This window comes from Lissotriton helveticus, chromosome 3_1 (genome assembly GCF_964261635.1).
Source record: "Lissotriton helveticus chromosome 3_1, aLisHel1.1, whole genome shotgun sequence".
Classification (NCBI taxonomy): Eukaryota; Metazoa; Chordata; class Amphibia; order Caudata; family Salamandridae; genus Lissotriton; species Lissotriton helveticus.
The window spans coordinates 572,767,202-572,788,501 of NC_136061.1; the positions used below are offsets into that span (position 1 = coordinate 572,767,202).

General features: G+C 43.0%; 1 protein-coding gene across 3 annotated transcripts in view; it reads left to right on the plus strand.

Moving 5' to 3' along the window:
• The window catches only part of LOC144822711 (ras-related protein Rab-5B-like), a 306,529-nt gene that overhangs the window by 23,763 nt on the left and 261,466 nt on the right, over positions 1 to 21,300 (plus strand). The gene's annotated exons all lie outside the window — the stretch shown is intronic.

Genomic DNA, 21,300 nt, shown 5'->3' on the forward strand with positions numbered 1-21,300 from the left:
TTGGCTGAAATTTTCAGGAAAATGGCACATTTTGTTTCTGAGCAGCCCCTGAAAATTGGGGGGGGGGGGGTTCGTCCAGGGGGGGTCGAGAAAAAAGGGGGGTCCCAAAACGTGTTTTTAACATTGAGTTTTCCATAGGGCGGTTGGCCTCACTTTTAGCCCGAACGGCTGAATGGATTTGCACGAAACTTGGCAAAATTGTAGGGACTGGTAGCCCGATGTGCCTTTTGTAGGTCTCCATATATGTGCTACAGTGGATTTTGAGAAATTAACGTTTAAAAAAAGATATATCTGTAACAGCGGACCGGGCAGCGCTCCAGTACGCGTACTTTTCGCGCAACGGAGCTTTGTGAAGCGAAGCTGATTGGTTCTCCGGCGTCTGTAAACATTCCAAACAGTCCGTAGCGGCCGCCATCTTGTCTCTCGGTAGGATCGAGAGACAAGAGGAGGCCAAAGCGAAGGGGCAAATGACCATAAGGGGGCATAGTAGATCCTCGCTGACCCCCTAGGTTTGATGTGGAGGTTTTAAAAGGGCCCCGCGGGGCAAAAAAAAATAATAATAATAATAATCGAACGGCTGAATGGATTTGCACGAAACTTGGTAAAATATTAGGGACTGGTAGCCCGATGTGCCTTTGCTCGGTCTCAATATGTGTGCTCCAGTGGATTTTGAGAAATTAACGTTCAAAAAAAGATATATATCTGTAACAGCGCTCCGCTTCGCGTACTTTTCGCGTTACGGAGCTTTGCGAAGCTGATTGGTTCTCCGGCGTCTGTCAACATTCCAAACAGTCCGTAGCGGCCGCCATCTTGTCTCTCGGTAGGATTGAGAGACAAGAGGAGGCCAAAGCGAAGGGGGAAATGACCATAAGGGGGCATAGTAGATCCTTCCTGACCTCTTAGGTTTGATGTACCATTTTGCCAAGTTTGGTGTAATTCCGTTCAGCCATTCAGGCTGTAGACGTATGTAAATGTCCTATGGAAAATTGCATGGGGAAAACACATTTGAAAGTGTTGAAATTTAGAACCAATTACAATGTTACTTTGGTTTTGTATTTGTGTGTGATGAAAGTTAATTGGTTATGTATATATGTCAAATGAGAGGAAACCACAGCCATTTTGTGATACTACTGTCTGAGGTACATTTGTGAGGAATTTTTGGTGGTGAATTTCTGGTGTTTGATTTACACAGTACTAACACTTCTCCTACTTTTAAAAAGGTGAGTTGTTAATTTGTAAGGGGAACTATGTTGTACACTTGAAGATAATTTGAAAAATGTTTTCTGTTATTTATTTGCAGTCCTTCTGTTATACTAAATACTTGATAAAGTTAGTTTTATATTATGTATTACTAAAAACGATAAATGAAAGTGATTATTTTTTTCTGCAATTTACAGCAAGCAATTTCAAAATAAAATGGCTCACAATGAAGAGACCGTGGCAATTTCTTTTGAATTGTCCACTACATTGATTGAAATTGAGAGCACCAATAATGAAATATTGTCACAAGGAGGAGATGACTTGTATGATTCCATTAGATTGATTGAAATGGACAGCACCAATAATGAAATATTGTCACAAGGAGATGACTTGAATGATTCCACTACATTGATTGAAATTGAGAGCACCAATAATGAAATATTGTCACAAGGAGGAGATGGCTTGTATGATTCCATTAGATTGATTGAAATGGACAGCACCAATAATGAAATATTGTCACAAGGAGGAGATGACTTGAATGATTCCACTACATTGATTGAAATTGAGAGCACCAATAATGAAATATTGTCACGAGGAGATGACTTGAATGATTCCACTACATTGATTGAAATTGACAGCACCAATAATGAAATATTGTCACAAGGAGGAGATGACTTGAATGATTTTTTTGATCAATCTGTTGATGGCGAATTTATCGAATGTTTGGAGACCATAGAGTTACAAGAATCATCATTGCAGACTTTTCATGAGGAAATTGCTGATGAGGACATGTTACTAGTTCTTTCAAATTTAGAAAATTCTGAAGAATAAATTTATATTTAGAAATCAAAAATTGTTTGAGACATTATTCCTTTTTATTTTTATTTTATGAGGTTGTAGCGAAGTGATTGTAGTATAAAATGAGACTTATAGTATAGAGTGCAACATTTTTATGTTACATGGTAAGTTTACTCATATTTACTTCCCTTCTGCCACTATATTATCTCCAATGTGTATTTGACATCTCTTCTTCATCTCCGGCCTCCTTTCTCTCACTGTGTGTCTCCGATGCATCTTATCGCTGCTATTTTGTGTAATTACAGAAGAGAGTAAAATAAAATAGTTCGGAACGTGAAAAGGGGGCAAAGTAGAGTACCCCTCACCCCCTAGGCCTTTTTAGGCGGTCCCAAAAGGATCAGTTTCTGCTTTCCTGAGAGATTATGGTATGAGTTCCATATACCACAATAATTTGCATTACAACATGCAAGATATCTATCTCCTATTACCAACTTTGAGATATTCGCGCTAAGCGCGAATATCTCCAAAAAGTAACACCTGCCCTGAGCAGTTCTTAGCCATGTTATCCAATGGGAGGTGGATAACATGGCTAAGAGCATTAGCTCGGTAATGCATGAATATCGCTGACATTTTAGCGATATTCATGCATTGCGGCCGTTTATTATCGCATTTGCGATAAACCTTGATAATAGCAAGGTTTATCTTCGATAATTTCTGACGATGCTTAGCGGTAAAAAATTCGTTGGTAAGCATCGTTAGCGATAAATATCGCTTAACTTTGGTAATATGCACCAACGTCTGTTAACGTTCGATTCGAAGGAAATGAGGAAGTGTTGAAAAACATTGTCTGCGCCATCTTGCCTTTTTTGAAATGCCACACTTTTGTCGTGCACGGCAGCCATTTTAGATGCCTTGACCAGACCCACTCTCTGCACGCTGTCGATTCGTAGCATGGCTCCCCACCCTCGCAAGCATCTTCCCCAGGCACTGGTCACCCCCGCTCTCTGTCTTATGCATCGGCAATAAACCTCCCCCCATCTGCGCTGCTCTTCCCTGAAAATCACACTCTGTGCCCGCCCGACACCTCCCTTTCGCCCTATTCACTACCGCACCCTCTGACACTCCTCTTCCTCTGTGTCCGATTGTCCAGGCTATCACCTAGCCCTGCAGATGTAGTTTATGGCCCCAGCTGTAAAGAATCACCCCTCTTCAAAGGAGTTATAGTAGATCAAGGCCCACACCCGATGAGATCCGTCACACCACACGTGTTCCTACTATCTGAAAACCATCCTGTATTGTGATTGGGGAGGGGACCGAGCCTGAAGCGGAAGATTCCAGGAATGACTCTTTGTACATCAAAGTTTTTACAATTATGTGTCACATCAAAAATATATAGCACTCCAACAAAGTAGTAGGAATATAAAACTTTAATAACATATAAATATATACAACAAAACAAAAACAGTAAAAACATTTAAACAACGAAGAGACCGTGGCAATTTCTTTTGAATTCCTGATGAGGACATGTTACTAGTTCTTTCAAATTATGAAAATTCAGAAGATGTTGCCTGGGGGTGGGTCGTCAGTAGCAGTCTGTTGTGCGAATAGTTCCAAGGCAGCAGAACGCGCTGAAATCTAGATGGCACGAAAGTGATGTCTAGTAAGTTGCCGCCCAGCAAATAACGGCGTGGGGCGCCGCGGGGGTGAGTGAGTCCAGTAGGCACCACAGCTATTCTTACCGGCATTGCAGAATTACTGCTGGGGACAATGCCTGTGCTGTAGCAGGGTCACAGCAGAAACAAAAAGGATTCTGTTGAAGATGTTGTTGGTTTTCAATTTGAATACAGTTCTGGTGTCAACTGCTATGCTAATGTAGTGGTTAATGTTTTGTTTTCTCTAGAAAATGTAAAAGAGGGGGAGGCAGTCCAAAGTTCCGTTAAAAGGGCAAAGGAAAGGATCGGTGGTTTGAACTATCAGTCAAAAAGGGGAGGGGGTGCAACAATTTTTCCTACCGGGTCACACTGTGCTTTCACCGGAACTCAGGTCTGCAGGATTCTAGTAATTCAAAGTGAGGCTGGCGCCAGCATGGGAGCGCCGACGTCCCGCGGATACAGTTTCGTCACTCCACGGGCGATCATGGCAGTCATTCCCCATCGGGGGTCGGAGACTCCCGCGGCTCCTCTAGAATCTTCAAGGTCGTGGAGGACTACGGTGGTGGAGTCAACCAGTGACCGGGCCATTTCTTTATGCTGGGCCCGCTCTTGCCAGGTCGACCGCCATTTTGAGAGTTCGGTAGCTACTGGCGATCGCGGGGTCAAATGAGCGGACGGGCTCCACCCTGCCGGGCGAGACGTTGCAGCATGGCCACAGTGGAAGAACCCTTTTCCGGGCGCCTGGAGCGCTGAGGGTGCAGCTGGGAAGCCTCCACCTGGGGAGGCGGGAGAGGCCTGTTTGCACCGTCTCTCCCTCCCAGTGCACCCCACGGCGTCTCGCTTGAGATTTGTTATGGCCGGACCAGGCGATGAGGACGAGGGGGGGGGGGGTCGGAGGCATGTGCAAGACATCCCCCCCCAGTGTTGTCGCAGCCATTATTCAAGAAAGAAGAAGTGTCCCGTCCGTCTTCGGGCCGGGCTTCCAGTGGATGTCGGCCGGACGCCCCTGGCTCTGGCCCCATGAACGGGTTTCTTGGTTTATCGGCTGCAGCCGGATCCCATCGGCCTCGGCCCCCCGACCGTTGGTGGCCGGACCGGAAGAGCATGTGGCGGGACTACCTGAAACTGTCAAGGGCCACCGCGGCCGGACTGGGAGAGAGAGGGGAGGGTCGAGGAGACATTCCCCCCCCTGCAACTGTTCAGCGTTGTAAAGGCAATCCCCTGGCCGGGTCCCGCTGGCCTCGGCCTCTCCTCCGGCTACACCCTACGTTAGGATCTCCTGGCCGAGGCGTGGCAGCAGGACCCGCCTTATATGGGCTGCTCCCGGCTGGGCGTAGCCGCAACCCTGCCCCACCTTGGAAGTTTCCAGAGTGGGGGCGGATGTTCTACTGACTTGCATTTTCCCTAGTCTATCGATTTTTTTTTTGGGCGTGGCAGGCGGTGGGACAGCGAGGGGTGATTTGGTTTCTCTTACTGTTTTTCTGGTCTCTCACCACTGGCATATTTTAACGTTTTCTTGTTTCTAGGACATTAATAGGTTTTATCATTACGTTATGTTATCGTTTCTTTGTTCGTTGTTTAATAAAAGTTCATGTTCATCAGTGGCCTACTGATTTTCGTTTTCCTATTCTTTTCTTTCCAGGTTGTTTCATGCTAAAGTTTCTGTTAACAGGATATAGTGATCACTTCGTTATTATTGCATATGTCCTTTTCACTAGGGGTGCTCTCTGGTCGGGCCAGATGACGTATCTCTAGTAAATGGTCCGGGTGAAACAGGTGCATCAATCAGTGGGGAGTAGATAGGCATGACAGATTACAACGGGGGAGAAAGGTCCGCATTACGTACCCTTTCACTATTTGCAAAGATTTTCCTACGTATATTTGCAAACAGGGAATACCTCCAAAAAGAACCAATTCCCAAACAGTCAATGTTTGGGGAAACAATCAATCAATGAGGAACGAAATAGGCACGACGTGTTAAAGGTTTGCGTTACCTACCCTTCTCTATCTGCAAAGGGAGAGAGAATATTCCTATTCTTCCTCGTTTGCAGGCAGAGAAGATTCTTAAGAGAATCAACTTCGAACAATTCAATGCTCGATTCAAACAATCAACAAGGGGTACTGTGAACACAAATGAACGCCGCTTATGTACATACACATTGGTATTATCAACAGTTTGTTCCTAATGTTTCTATTTTAGGGAGGTCAAAAAGAGATCCCATTAGTGGCCTACTGATTTTGCTCGATTCCTTTTGGTTTTTTACACGATTTTTCGCTATCTGCAAAGACTAAACAGAGTATTGCGACTCTGTGCTTGTTTGTAAATAGAGAATGAACCAAAGAGAACAATCAATCAAATGGAGAGAGAAGCAGGCACGACGGATTACAACGGGGGCAACGGGGGCAAAGGCCTGCGTTAACTACCCTTCACTATCTGCAAAGAGAGAGTACTCCTAATAGAAATGAGGGGTGGGGGTCAGCATTCAAAGCAGATCAGTGTGCATAAACACGAAAATGTGTTTACTTACCACGTACTTGACATTCGACAGCTTATGATATTTGCTATTAAAAAACCATTGAAATTCACTGAAAAAACCATAGGTTATAGACCATATACAGTTAGGAATTAGCATTTAAAAAACCTTATTTTACTCACACAAAACCATTGAAATTCCATATATAGTTAGTTGCACTAACTATATATCGCGCACCCGCAATCCACTGCTGATCATGTCACATATTACATCATTCATGACATGGTCAGTGACATCACTGATGACATCACTGATGACATCTCAAATGACATCACTGATGACATCACTGATGACATCTCATTTGACATCATTCTTGTGCTAATACGATAAACCTCTTCAGACTCTAATATAACCTTAGATACACTCAGTGTATACAGACACTCACACACTGCCACTCATCCATGGAGTTACTCACACACCCAGTCAGTCATGCAAAGAAACAATCTCACCTCCATTTCTTCAACTATACAGTTAAACACACCTTACTTATTGAAACATATACTAACACATATTTACTCTCTTATACAATCCCTGATACAAGTTCACAATGATCGATACAACCACTCACTCATTCAGTGGCTCTCATGCACAGTTATTTATATATGCCAACTCTCACATGTACTGTGTTTAACATATGTACTTACTATGACATGTAGCATTGAGATATCCATTCACTCATCAATACACTCATGCACACAGTCAACTGCCCATGTAGCTGTTTCCACATGCAGTCTTGAACTCATACACCTAGTGAATAAACTGCTCACACATCTATGCATAGAGTCACACACCTTCCAGCCACCCCCACACAAACTCAATCTCCCATAGAAATACTTGGGCAACCAATTAATAACACATATAGCCTCTCGTATAGCTAATGATCCACACATGCAGCAGTTTACATCACAACAGACCTAATGATGCACAAATTAAGACAGTTTAGTCACTAACCCATGCATTCAGTGAGACACATTTAATCACTCACTCATACAGTCAGTCACGCACCTACTAAATCCTTCATCCAGACACTTATACATCCACTCATTCTTCAATATGTAAGACCTATTTTAACTTTACAGAAACATACAGTCACTGGATGTTGTCATCAGTGATGTCATCAGTGATGTCATTTGAGATGTCATCAGTGATGTCATCAGTGATGTCACTGACCATGTCATGAATGATGTAATATGTGACATGATCAGCAGTGGATTGCGGGTGCGCGATATATAGTTAGTGCAACTAACTATATATGGAATTTCAATGGTTTTGTGTGAGTAAAATAAGGTTTTTTAAATGCTAATTCCTAACTATATATGGTCTATAACCTATGGTTTTTTCAGTGATATATATATATATATATATATATATATATATATATATATATATATATATATATATATATATATATATATATATATATACTTGAAGATGAAGGATCACAAGAAAACAACAGCCAGCCAGGGCAAAAATCTGGATCCCAAAGGATACAATGAGTCACAAAGAAATTTATATATAATATATATAAAAAATTTCTATGGCAAAATGAAACCCCTCATTTTGTTCCTTTTCAAATTAAATGTATTAAGTGTTACCACTTTATTCCAATCAAGATGAATGCAGGTGTGCCATACTTTTGTCATAAGTAAGACTGTTAGCGTTCTAGTTGTTCTTTAGAACACTCTGGGACATTCTGTCATTGGGCTATAGTTGGGCTACAACTGGCTGATATTTGGTCTACATTTGGGCTCTTTTGTCTCTGGTGGCCATCTTGGGAGACTGCATATCAGAATTTTTTTAATGTAATATAAGAGGATTTGAGAAGTCACTCAAAATGTGCCCTAATTTTTCGTTCTTCAGCACTTTCTATGGCAAAATGAACCCCCTCATTTTGTTTTTGCAAATTAAATGTATTAAGTGTTAACACTTTATTCCAATCAAGATGACTTCAGGTGTGCCATACTTTTGTCATAAGTAAGACTGTTAGCGCTCTAGTTGTTCTTTAGAACACTCTGGGACATTCTGTCATTGGGCTATAGTTGGGCTACATCTGGCTGATATTTGGGCTACATTTGTTTTTTTTGTCTCTGGTGGCCATCTTTGGGCTACATTGGGCTACATTTGGGCTCTAACATATATATAGCCCAATGTAGCCCAATATATATTTTTTCAAAGTTAATTTTCGTAAAAACCACTGAAGCATATATCTTGAGACATAGCAAAGGCACATCGGGGTACCAGTCCCTACAATTTTGCCAAGTTTGGTGGAAATCCATTCAGCCGTTCAGGCTAAAAGTGAGTCCAACCGCCCTATGGAAATTAACATGGGGAAAACACGTTTTGGGACCCCCCTTTTATCTCGGTCCCCGCTTGACGGATCCCCCCGAAACTTTCAGGGAAGGAGCGTAGCGCAGCGAGGCAAAGTTAAGGAAAATTACAGGCAGATCCCTCATTCGGCGCCAAAGTTATTCCCAATAGAATGTTGCGGATTTCCTATGGAAAACGATCCTAACTATAGCTACCTACTGGCGACCGCCAGTAGGTAATATATATATGTATATATATGTGTATATATATATATATATATATATATATATATATATATATATATATATATATATATATATATATATATATATATATATATATACATATAATTTTTTTTGTGTGTAAAAAGTATGTTATTGTTATCTTTGTGTTAAGATGATGCAGAGTGTCTCACCACCACAACGTTTTTTTTAACTATTCCAGCAAATCCATCGATAAGCTGGAGTAAATAGGAAAAAAATATTTATTAACTACATAAGAGTATGTGCAGCGAACGTAAGTGCTGAAAGGAAATATTCATTATTATTACACTGTTTAGGGGGAGAAGGACAAGAAGTACTAGAGACATTACCAGATTTGAGCGCTATGTAAGAAACAAATTTAAATGAAAATGAGAGAGGTATGGAAAAACTATACTGCCTTTACTTGTCAAGAGTTAGTACGATAATGGAAATATATAGTTTTGGCCATAGAGAGAAAGGTAGAGAAGAATCAGTGGAAGATTACCAGTTTGAAGAAGCTTGCTGCGACATGCACGTTTGGAGGGGCAGCAGATGAAAGGATCCGGGATCAATTTGTGTGGCAGTGACCAGATCAGGGAAGAGCTATGGCTTAAAGATGAGCTGCGTCTTGAGGAGGTGATCAATATGGCAAAAAGGGTAGAACACATGATGAGGTGATCAATATGGCAAAAAGGGTAGAACACATGATGATCTGTGTGTGTGTGTGTTAAGCAACTCAGAGCAAGATGTGGCACGTGAAAGTTGAATAGTCTGTGTGCTTAGTTAAAGAAAGAAAAGTTGAGAAAAAAGATAGGAAAAGAAAGTTTAAGGGAGAATGATTCAGAAGTGTAAGGCAAGGACCCACAGCCAGTGCCAGAGACTGTCCTGCAGTGCATGTTATTTGTAACCAGTGTGGCAGAAACGGTCATTTTGGTAAATGTTGTAAGAGTACAGTGAAAAAGGACAAAGTGAATAATGTACAAGAAGTCATGCATGACGTATTTCCAATTGAAGAGACATCGGTCTAAGGTGGTACTTGTCAAAATTCCCCAAAATTCGTTTTTAGTAATAACGAGAAGGGGAATGATGGGTTAAAAAGAGGATTAGTTGAATAACACTGAGTTTCTGCCTACCTCAAAGACTTTGTGAGCAAATAGTCATTGACTCTCTAATGTTGCTGTGTTTTTCTGATAATTTACATGTTTTAAAATCTATTTTAAAACTACTGTTGCTTCATTGATATCCTAGGGTAGAATGTGTAGACAGTTTAGTTATGATGCTAACTCAAGCTGGTGTAGTTTGTTTACTGGGGAGGGAGAAGTGTGATGTGTGCTTATGCTTCCAGACCTAGTGCTCGTTACATGGAGCCCATAGTTACATCATTTTCAGGTGGGGTTTTTTAGGATGACAGTTGAGATAGAGGGAGCTGGGGTCTTATGAATAAAGCTTTTACCAACCTCTTCGTTCCTGGTGGTTCACTTCTTCATGAATCGTCATCCACATTCAGATCATACAATCTCAAGTTAAAATATATGCAGACTTCCAACTAAAGGGTGCCCATCACGAACAGGCATTGACAAATCTTTATAATGTTACTAGAATTTCAGGTCTGGTAATTCTGAATAATCTACTCGATTTAACTGCAATATACTTGATCCATAAACTGGCCTCATTATGTCATACTAGGCAAATGTTTTATTTTGCAGAGCCACCTTTTTCTTTATTATCACATATGAGAGAAGCTTCCAATATTTGAGTACAGCATTCCTGCCGTTCCATAAAACTATTTGGTTTGATTTAATTGACTAAACGTTTGTTCTTTGCATATTAAGAATCTAGCCCTCCTATAGGGTTCACATGACCACTGACTTGCCTCTTAGTTCACTAATAGTGTTGCCATCGGGGCAGGGACATGTATGTTTCTCAGTTCATGTTTAAAAACTCAATGTTAAGAAATATAATAATAAAGCATGAGGTGGATTTGCACTATCATTTACAGACAGCACATTTTTCTTTGAAATGCCCAAAAACTTTCCACTAACATGCAGTTGTACTTATAAAACTACATGGTGTGTAATCAATTATCTGTGGAAAGTGGGGTTCAGCAAACATTTATCATTTGCACATCATCAAGTAAAGTGTTCCGACTTATTTGAATCCTTTAAAAAAAGGAAATCAGCACACACAAGTTCAAAACAAGGGGTTCATAACTACTGACATTTATTTTAAAAGATTTGTTCAGTACACGTTTTACCTATATAAAAGTGTGATAGAATAAAACATGACATCTTACAGCCTTTCATTTCACAGTTTTTTACAGCGCATTTGTCGGACAGTTTACTTTACAAAATCCTCCAACTTTGCAGTCAGAGAAAGGAAAGTAATTGTTGATGTAAACTGACTTTTGACCTGTGTCTCTCAACACAGAATAAATATAACAACATAAAAAAAGCACAGAATAAATATGACAACATAAAAAAAGATTGCAAGGCATCTTTAATGCTCCTTTACTTTGTGAGTGAAAAGAACCCCTGTTGTTTGTCAGCTAGCCTAATGGGTTGAGTAGGTCCTAAATATAATGCACCCTGATAAAATCTGGCTTGCCATAGCGAGCGGGTGAGAAGATTTATCAAGGCCTGAGTGACATATACGTTTTCATACTGTTCCTACGAATTAAGTAGCACTGTGTATCAGTACAACATAAACTTCAGAGTATGGGGACTGAGTCCATCCATAGCATCAAAGTATGTTGCTCCAATTCCTAGCTAACTCACAACCCCTAACAATAACCAGGTACCGAATAGAACATGCAACCTTAGATCATGACCACTCTAATTCCTCAGGAAATCATGGAAACAAATCTACCCGTCCGTTATTACTTGGGCATTCCCAGAAGGAGACACTCAAAATGTGCAATTTGGTTTTTAAAACATGTATTGGAGCAATTGTATTCTCATGTTTAACCCACCCACCCCCCACCCCCCCAAAAACACGTGCAGCAATTAATAGCAGGAGGAAACAAAGCATTGTTATGAGGATTACAAGAATGTTGAAAAAGATAAACAGTTCAACTATAATGTCAATATTGTGTGTTTATTTAATTATATGATAGTGTATATATGAATACTTCTACCCTTATCCTACCTACAGTGTTGAGAACCTAGTGAGAGTACATCTTCCAGATTTCTTCGGATAACCACACTCCCCATACCTGTGTATGATGTATCAGGAAGCCAGTCTATTGTAGAACAGGCTGACATCATTTGCGGGATAGAGATTGAAATCAGCAGGACTGCATCCCAGTCACAGCGTTCAGCATATTTTATAAAAGTGCTCCTCTGACGCATAGCGTTCAGAGGTGGCTTGTATAATAAAACCACTGTTGCAATCACACTGTGAGAGGTGCAGCGCTGATGTGTTTCTTTGTCTTTTTGACTGAGTGGTCTCCACCCAGACAAAAACATGCACATCGTGCTCCATGTTCCTAGTCCTGGACTGAGTGTACTAGGCAACATCATAATGTGCCTACTAAGAAATGTACTGCCTGAAGAACAATTTCTAAGTATGTTATCATGTGTGTGCAAAGCATGTTAAAAGTTACTGTTTATAAAAGATGTTCAGTTTAAATGTGTAACTAAAATGGCGATTTGTTCTCAGGCCCTGTTGAACCATAAACATCAACCATGCTGGGACTATTCGTTTAGGCTTCTTTTCGTTAACAGTTGAAAGGTACTTACAACAGTGGCAAACGTGATTAGATAAAAACCTGGCACACTTCTTAATCATGCATTATTAATTGGGGACTATGGCTGTAAACTGCGAATACCACAGCCTTTGTAAAACCAGAATGCAAGTTATGGCGAACTGTATTTTCTTAATTTCTACTTCATTGGCAAGCTTTGTTATTTTGCTTAATTTTTAAATGCTAATAGTTGCTATCTCTAATAGTTACTAAGAAACATAGCATGTTTATGATTGCCTGTGAAAAGTAAGATTTGAGTAAATAATTGTTCCTTGATAAATATTATTTGTGGAAATTAAATTAAGGGTAAGCAGATGTGACCTTAATATAGTTGATGACTTACGGAGACCTGTGGATGGTTCCTCTTCTGTGCCATTCATCATATTCTGACCTTAGCATTGTGATTTGAAATAGATGGATGTGCTCTTCCAGACCATCAGCTTTGATCTGTGGAATATCTGCGGTCCTGTGCATGGTTGTTCAAGTATTCTAGGACCTCTGCTCTAAAATCCATACAATCAAGTATTTCTGCCACAAGTCACCAGCCCCGTATTTAAGTTAGCTTTGCTGCCCTAAGTCATCAGCTGTGTGGTCTGTTGTTAGATGCTCTAATGGTTTCAGAAATGTACTGTTATCTGTAGATGAAAGCGCTGTTGGCTTTAGTTACCTGCTCGATGTTTGGTAGAAAATAGTACAGCTTATGTGTCCCTTGTCTATGCTGTGGGACTTGTGTCTGTGAAAATAATTATCAATTTGCTTAATTTCATTCAAGCATACTTGTATAGTCAATATTTTTTCATTTGCATTATCTTGCACCAGTGTTCAAGATACCAAGTCCTAAAAATAAAGGAGTAATTGCAAACACAACAATGATGGACAGAATGTGGATCAATGTCACACATTCACCCCAGTCCAAAGATCTGGGCCCAAATCCATCGTTTTTCCACTCCACACCACCCTGGGTTAGACAATGGCGATATGCAAATCAGCGCTGACCCTTTGCCCCATGGGAACAGTCCAGTCCGAACTACAAAAGCCATTCCCATGGGGCACAGGGTCAGCGCTGATTTGCATATCGCCATTGTCTAACCCAGGGTGGTGTGGAGTGGAAAAACGATGGATTTGGGCCCAGATCTTTGGACTGGGGTGAATGTGTGACATTGATCCACATTCTGTCCATCACTGTTGTGTTTGCAATTACCGCTCTAAGTGTACTGGGGATGCTCAGACGTGAGTCCCAGGCACTCCACACCACTGGAATCAAGCTAGCCGGGCTGATGAGAGGTGTTACCTCGAAACCGGGCCGGTCCTCGGATGCTTGTTTCCGTTCTGGGAAGGACATGGCTTTTGTAGTTCGGACTGGACTGTTCCCATGGGGCACAGGGTCAGCGCTGATTTGCATATCGCCATTGTCTAACCCAGGGTGGTGTGGAGTGGAAAAACAATGGATTTGGGCCCAGATCTTTGGACTGGGGTGAATGTGTGACATTGATCCACATTCTGTCCATCACTGTTGTGTTTGCTAAAAATAAAGGAGACTTCACCTATTCCTGCTTGATTCGCTAGGTAGATGTGTTTCAGTAGCCAACGTTTAACTCATGGGTGGTGTGTGGGGCGGATTTATGCAGTACAACTTAATAATCACGGTGGCAATAAAGTATGCCTGCCCAGCCAAAGTTGTGTGCGAAATCAACTTTTAATAATATCTCATATTATATCAAATATATTTACATTATAAACTGTAAAAACTGTTGTAGAGTGTATACTGAGGTAGAGAGCAACAGAGTGCCGAACAAAGGCAATAGTCAAATGAAGCAATATGTTTGTGGGTGGAGAATCCTATTGTGTGGAGATGTAGTGCTCTCTGAAAATGTGGGTCTACATCTAATGTCTAAATTGCAAAAGGTTTGGGGCATTTCTGATCTTGATGGTTGTATTTTCCAAATCCTGGGAGCATAGATGGAAAAGACCAGTCTTCTTGTTTTGTGATTGTTTATTTTTTTGTTTCAAGTCTGGCAAGATTCTTTCTTTAGATGTGGAGCTGTCCTCTTAAGGTGGTTAATTTATCTTCTGGGTATTGCCGGAGTGCTAGTTATGGTAGCCTTGTATGTGATTCAACTTCTCTTGTAGATGCTATCCTTAAGGAGGAGCCACTACAGTTCCATTGAGACTGGAGTGATATGCTCAAACCTCTTAAAACGTCTGAGAAAATTTTCTGCCACATGTAGGGTGTCTTTTGATAGAGCCAGTGTAGTGGGTAGACAGCCGCAGAAAATGAAGTTGCCTACATCTTGGTCGAAAAGACTCAGCCTTGAACTGCCTTAAGTACAAAACACAATATTACCATACATAACACAATATCAGATAGAATACAGCAATCACACAGTGAAATCGGCAATCTTCAGCAAGACATTTAACATCATGATTGAATGAGTATTATGAATTGAAATGGTAATCTCAAATGAAATAGAGTAATTACAATATAGCTATGAAACTAGGCCCCTGACTAAACATACTTTATATTGCTTGCAAACAACTACTGTTTGCAGGGTGAGAATACTCCTAGAATTTAGTAAAATGGGATTTATGCAGGGAAATGTGGGCAGTGTATTAGTGATATATAATGTAAATAAATTCTGAATCAAAGTAGAGGATCACAATTTTCCTACCAAGGTTCGAGACATAGCGAGTCTTGTGGACATCTAAAACAGTACAGAACAAAGATAACACATTGACAATTCAAATCCACAATCTTCAGTGCCTGCAAAGGAAAGGTGATTAGTAGGTTTAGTGGTGGCCCTCAAGAAGGTACACTGACCTCTTGTTGTGGGGAGGGACATAGAAGCTCAAACAGACCATAGCTGTCTAGCCAACTAAGTGCTTGACTGTGGCACATAGTTGCTCTCCCCACAAAGTGAAACAAATACAAATAAATTTGATTTAGTCAGTCTCTCACGGAGGCATTCTGTGTCTCTGGTGTGGTGTCCATGGGGCTCCGCAGATGTTTGAGAATGCAGGTAGTGGTAACGCTAAATTCTTTGGCGGCCTGCTTATTGTGTTGGTGTAAGAGGCAAAGCAGGCTTCTGGTTTTCCATGGTATGACTTCTGTGAGGGCTACTAGAGTTTCCTCTGGGCCTACAGATTTGGTCATAGCTAGGAGGGCATGGGCAGCCTGCAAGTTATACTGTCTGAATACAACAAAAGGCAACAGGCTTCACACAGGTCGCTGTATCTTCAGTTCCCAAATCTGGGCAGTTGGGCAGGTATAGCTGCCAGTCAGTGACCAGAGCATTTAAAGGGTAAGCCATATGAGCTGACCGGAAATTCTACTCTCTCAACGAGGCCTGCATAGTTATTCCCATTCTGTGGTAATTAACTTGTTATAGTCAGATTTATGTGTGGCGAAAAATATTCGTAGAATGTGTGGCTGTAGGTACACATGCTCTGTATACTCCTGCCACCTAGTGTTTGTCTCGGCGATTGCAAGTTGTTTTTCTCCAAAGAAGTTTTTCAAGTCTTGAGGTCTTGGTGTCTCCTCCTCTGTGGGTGGATGTGAATGGGCACCGATTCCATTCTTAGATTGTTTTTCTCCACCATCGGATTTGCTTCCTTCTTCTTATGGTGTCTGCACTGCTCTTGGGCACATCATCATCAATCGATTGGGCCCCAAGGCCCTCAAGGCCCTTCGGGCAACCAGTGCTCCAGTTTGTCCCCTGAGAATGAAGAGTCTCTTGCAGTGACGGAACGGATGCCCTTCAGAACATGCCCATAGTGTCATTCTAAATAGCCTTGGGTCGATCTTCATGCCCTTTACAATCTTTGCCTATATCCGGAGCACGGCAAGAACCTCAGCGACTCCTGTTCAGTGTTTCACAGCAAGAAAACTCTGTGTCAGTGGTGAGACAGACGGTGGGCCCTCAGCAGAATGTCAAAATCCTTTTCGAAAAACCCCGGACCTCTTCAGTGAGGCTGACCCTCTCATTCCCAAAGAAGAAGAATCGGGTGAGTCACACGACCGTTCAGCCCAGAGATCATAGTCTCTGTCATCTCGGAGCCACTGGAAAGAAAAGAAGGCACTCAAGGACAATTAAGCCACCTTGGTTGTCTCCATCCCTCATTTGAAGACCATGTCTTTTGTGAGTATCCTCAATTCCCAAGCCCGTCTCAAAGCCCAGAAATTGCTGCATGTCGGAGCTAAGCAATACCTCTTTGGGTGACGGGCATCTAGCCCTGTCCCTTTCACCACCTTTTGGTGTGCTACCACCTCTAAGCACTGGTTGTAATCCAACCAAGGTCTCAGAGCTGAGGAAAGACCATTCTGGGGGGCTTGACCCTCATCCAGCCTTGAGTCTGAGGATGCCTGTCAGCGCCTAACCCTCAAAGTCGGCTCCACCTCTGAGGCCTAATGAGCCACCGGCACCGATACGCTGCAGTGGATGCCCAAATCACTGTCCGTTCTGAAGCATCACAACATCGAGGAAAGCTCGATCCTCGAGAGACTGCAACGACTCCACAAAAGACCGAGGCGGATCATCGTCCATCTCTGCACTGGTAAACTGTCTACTTCAAAGAAGACTCTACCACATAAGTGCAAGCTTGCTTTCGAGGAAGACCCGCCACTGGACACTCCTGTGTTCAAGAGGCCAAAGGACAACGCTGCTGCCCTTTCTCCTCCTCCTCCTCCTCCTCCTCTACCATGACCATCTATTCGTTCTCCTTAGATGCCACAGGAGTTATACTCTGACATGAGCATTGCTAGCCCCTATTCCCTGGCTGAGGACTATGCCCAGTCAACCCTGGCCCCTCTGGAGATCCTTGGGAGGATTATGACGAGACCCTCAGATGGACCCAGACTTTGAACACCTCCCAGTCATGGCCTCCCTGCCGGATGACACCACAGATTACTACAGCGTTATTCAACACATAGCCGCCTACCTTAAGATGGACCTCTACGTTACCCACAGGGATGATGATTTTTTTGGTAGAGACACTCTTAAAGATAGAGAGTCCTGTTTAATACCTACCTGAAGGGCATGATCAGACCTGCCCCTGAGATTTTCAAGTACCCTGTTAAGTCCCAGGTAGTTACACCTCACATAAAGAAGTATAAGCCTGCCCCCTCCGAAATGCTCTACATCATGAGTCATGTCCCCACAGACTTCCTAGTTGTCATCACTGCTATGAAAAGGGCTGCAATGCCGTCCATGGGCAATGCTCTGCCTCCTGACAAGAAAAACAAGTGGATTGATGCTGCTAGGAAGAGGGTAGCGGTAGGTGTGGCTGCACATTGATGTTTCACCAATTCTGGAGCTATAGTAGAGCTCACTGGAGGAGATAGAGGGGCTCCTACAGCACCTCGCTGACCAATATCATAAAATAGGAGTGGAACTCCTTGAAGGGACTGCCATCTCCAAAGATCCCATAGGTGTGCCCTGGATTCAGCTGACACAGCAGCCAGAGGAATGAACACCCCATCATCCTCTAGCGCCACTCCTGGCTCTGTCTTTCCATTTCAAGCCAGAGGTGCAGCCGCACCTCGCCAACTTAGTGTTTGACAGGGAGCGCCTGTTCAGACCTTAAGTAGGCATCATGCTTAAGAGCTTAAAAAGGACAAAGAGACTACTAAAGTGATGGGTGCCCTCTAGGTCCCTTCAGGCAGGGTCTCCTTTATGAAGCAACAGACTAGTGGTAGGTTCAAGGCCACTTCCCCAGAACCATCACAGTACCACCAGCGGCAGAGTCATCACAGGCAGGGTAGCAGAGGCTTCTTACGGGGGTCCTTTAGGGGGAATAGTTCCAAAAGCAGAAGTACTCCCGGCAGGGAATCTCTACCTCCAAGAACGCAGTTGCCCCACATTAACTACCAATCACACAGCACCAGTCAGGGGAGAACTCAAGGATTCCTTCTCTGCTGGGAAGAGATAACCACAGACTGATGGGTCTACTGCCTAGAGCTCATCTCAGCCCCACCAAATATCCCACCAACACCTTCAACCCAGAACATCTCATGTTACTGCAAGAGGAGGTTAACTTGTAATCAGATTCTAAATAGGAGGGATGTGTTGTTCACCCTAATTAGGGTTTGTACAAAGAAACACATTTTGGCAGATATCTCACATCTATCAAATTCTAAATATTTCACAGTTGTTTCTTTTCATTCCTAGACAAAATGCACAGCTCAGTTTTGAACACCCTGTAGCTTTGCCTTAGTCAAGGTAGTCCACATAGAGCCCATTTCAGTAATTGGCTCTGGATAGCACACACACTAACACAATAGTGGCATGCTTTTCGGAAGGAATGGAAGGCGACAAATATCTGAGTAGATGCAACTTGTAAAAGAAAGCACTGCAAATGTTGGGCATTCATAGAGACTGCACAGTTTATGCTTTAAGATATAGCCTATGAGAGTGGCATTGGAGCATCACACACAAAGGTCAGTCATAGAGACCTAAGCAATTGCTTTCTGTTTTTATTTGTAACTAAGATATCAGATTTACTGGTGCTTAACTTGAGGTTATGCCACATCCATTGCTGAACTACCGTGTAGGAAAGGACCTATTTTGCACGATCACCCCCTCCCCAGGTTTTTAGGTCTCGCCTAGCGAACGCAGTGCATGCATTGTTTCGCTTGGCGAGACTTTTGTCGTCGCTTTGGTTTGCGAAGGGAGACAAACCATGTGCCTGCACAGACAAGCGATGTGCACGCGCATGGTGTCTCCTCTCTGCAAGCACACAGCGCGCGCATCGCACGCTTTCACTTTCTGTTGTACTAGTGAGAGGAGCCGGTGTCTCTGAATGCTTTCTTATGGCAGTTAATGACCCAAGACTGATGGAGCCCTGGCACTGGGAGCTGCGGCTTTGCAGTAACTCTTGAATATCAAAGCCTTCACTTCAAAACAAGCTGCAGGAACGGGCTCTTTGCACGCATGGGTCCCGCCTTGCGCCACAATCAGGCGGTTCGCGCACAATGTGTGATGCTCTAATGAGTTCGGAGTGGAATTTTTAATGTATATGGAAGTAGTAAACCACCATTGTGTCCTCGCGTCTAACACATAGAGGTTGGGCTCGGGCCTGGCTCCTTTCGCCTGCCTAACTTGATTTGGAATTCGGAGGGACAGGCTGGCAGGACTTAACTAGAAACAAAAATCTGCTCTGGTGAAAATGTTCAAAGCAGGCCACAATGAAGAACTCAGTAAGAACCAGGTAAGGGGGTTGGAGCATTGCCGACCCTGCAGCTCTGGAAGCTGCCCCAAGTCCACAGCCTCACGCAGAACTGCCCGAGTGGGAGCTCTGCCTGTCCGGCCTCAGGCTTTGGTTTGGCCCGGCCGACAATCCTGTGAAAATACCACTCAGTCACGGAGTAAATAGGAGAATTTTTTTTTTTTTCCATGGAACAACTATGCCTGTGGCCCTCTCACCGACGTCCGAGCCAGACTGGGCAAGCCTCCTGCTGGGCTCAGGTGCCAGGTAGTGTTGGCATCGCAGGAATGTTAGGAAACAGAGCTTTAAAAACATGTAAAGTCATGGAGTAAAAATAACATATTTTATTAGCCTTCGGTTGTGCGCTGTGGCGCACCGCAGGCCAGAAAGCCCAAGGAACTGCCCCCAGTGTCTCGTGTTCCCTCCCTGACCTCAACACGAGGTTAAAGATTTACTGCTGATTGCTGCAGCGGTCTAATGCGAGATCGTGGCTGTGAAGTAGGTGCAGGCCCTGTCCTGGCTTATTATGCACCAGCTCTTTGCATACTGGGAGTTTTTAAGCTCATACTTGCATGGCCCAAAACCTTTTGCCCATATCAGTTTACTTTGCTCGTGTAATTTGGCTTGTTGTACTGATGCTGCTGATTTTTCTAATTTGTAGTGCCCTGGGCTCTACTGACAAGGCCTAAGTCTATGTGGTCTGACCCCCAAAAGCTGTGTAAGATTGGTTAGTACCTGATTGACCTACTTAGCTTACCCATAAGTTTCTGGTATATAGTACCAGAGGTAAATAAGTCTAGTAAGTTGAAGTGTCACTAGTAAACTGCAGCACTTAATTGTGCCAATACTACAGTGATGAGGTGAAAACATAGCTCTAGGTCTGCCATTGCAGCCTAGTTGGACCGCTTTAAACTTCCAATCTTGACCAAGCAAAATATCACCCTTCCATACTTAATATCCGTAAGTCACCCCTAAAGCAGACCTGGGTAGCCCACCATGACCTGACTCATTGCTGAAATCGGATTTAAGGTAACTTTTAATAGAAAGATAACTTCAGATAGTCATCACTTTGTTGCTCAAAGCTTTGGTAGCTTTTGCTGTTTATTTGCAACAGTTGTCACTGGAGACGACATATTTTCCCCTCCTAGGAAGTGTGAAGCACTCCCAGGAACAGGGAACAAAGAGCATTGCTGAAGGGAGGAGGTGTGACTTCCTCTAGTAGGAGGACTGCCAGCCGGTGACCAAAGAAGCTTTCACCTCAGTGAAGCTAGTGGTGATCACACCTTCGTCTGTCCACTCATTTGTCTAGACAGACCGGTTGGCTTTGCCTCGATAGGGCGAAAACCTATATTCAGAACCGGTCTTGGGTCAGGATAGAGAGGACTATCCTGGGATTGTTTGAGGAAAGGACGTAAAGTGGGAAAAGTAACCTCGTGGTAGCTATTGCATCAGTGGCTAGCGAGTTCTCCCCTCCCACAAAAGAGAAGATAGAATAAAAGTGGCACCCCAGACACACGGCAGATCACCGCTGGACTGGAAATAAGACAGAAGGACTGCCCTGCTGCTCCCTGGACCCAGAGAGAAGAGGTTGCACCGAAAAGTGGACTGCCCCTGCATTGGTCAAG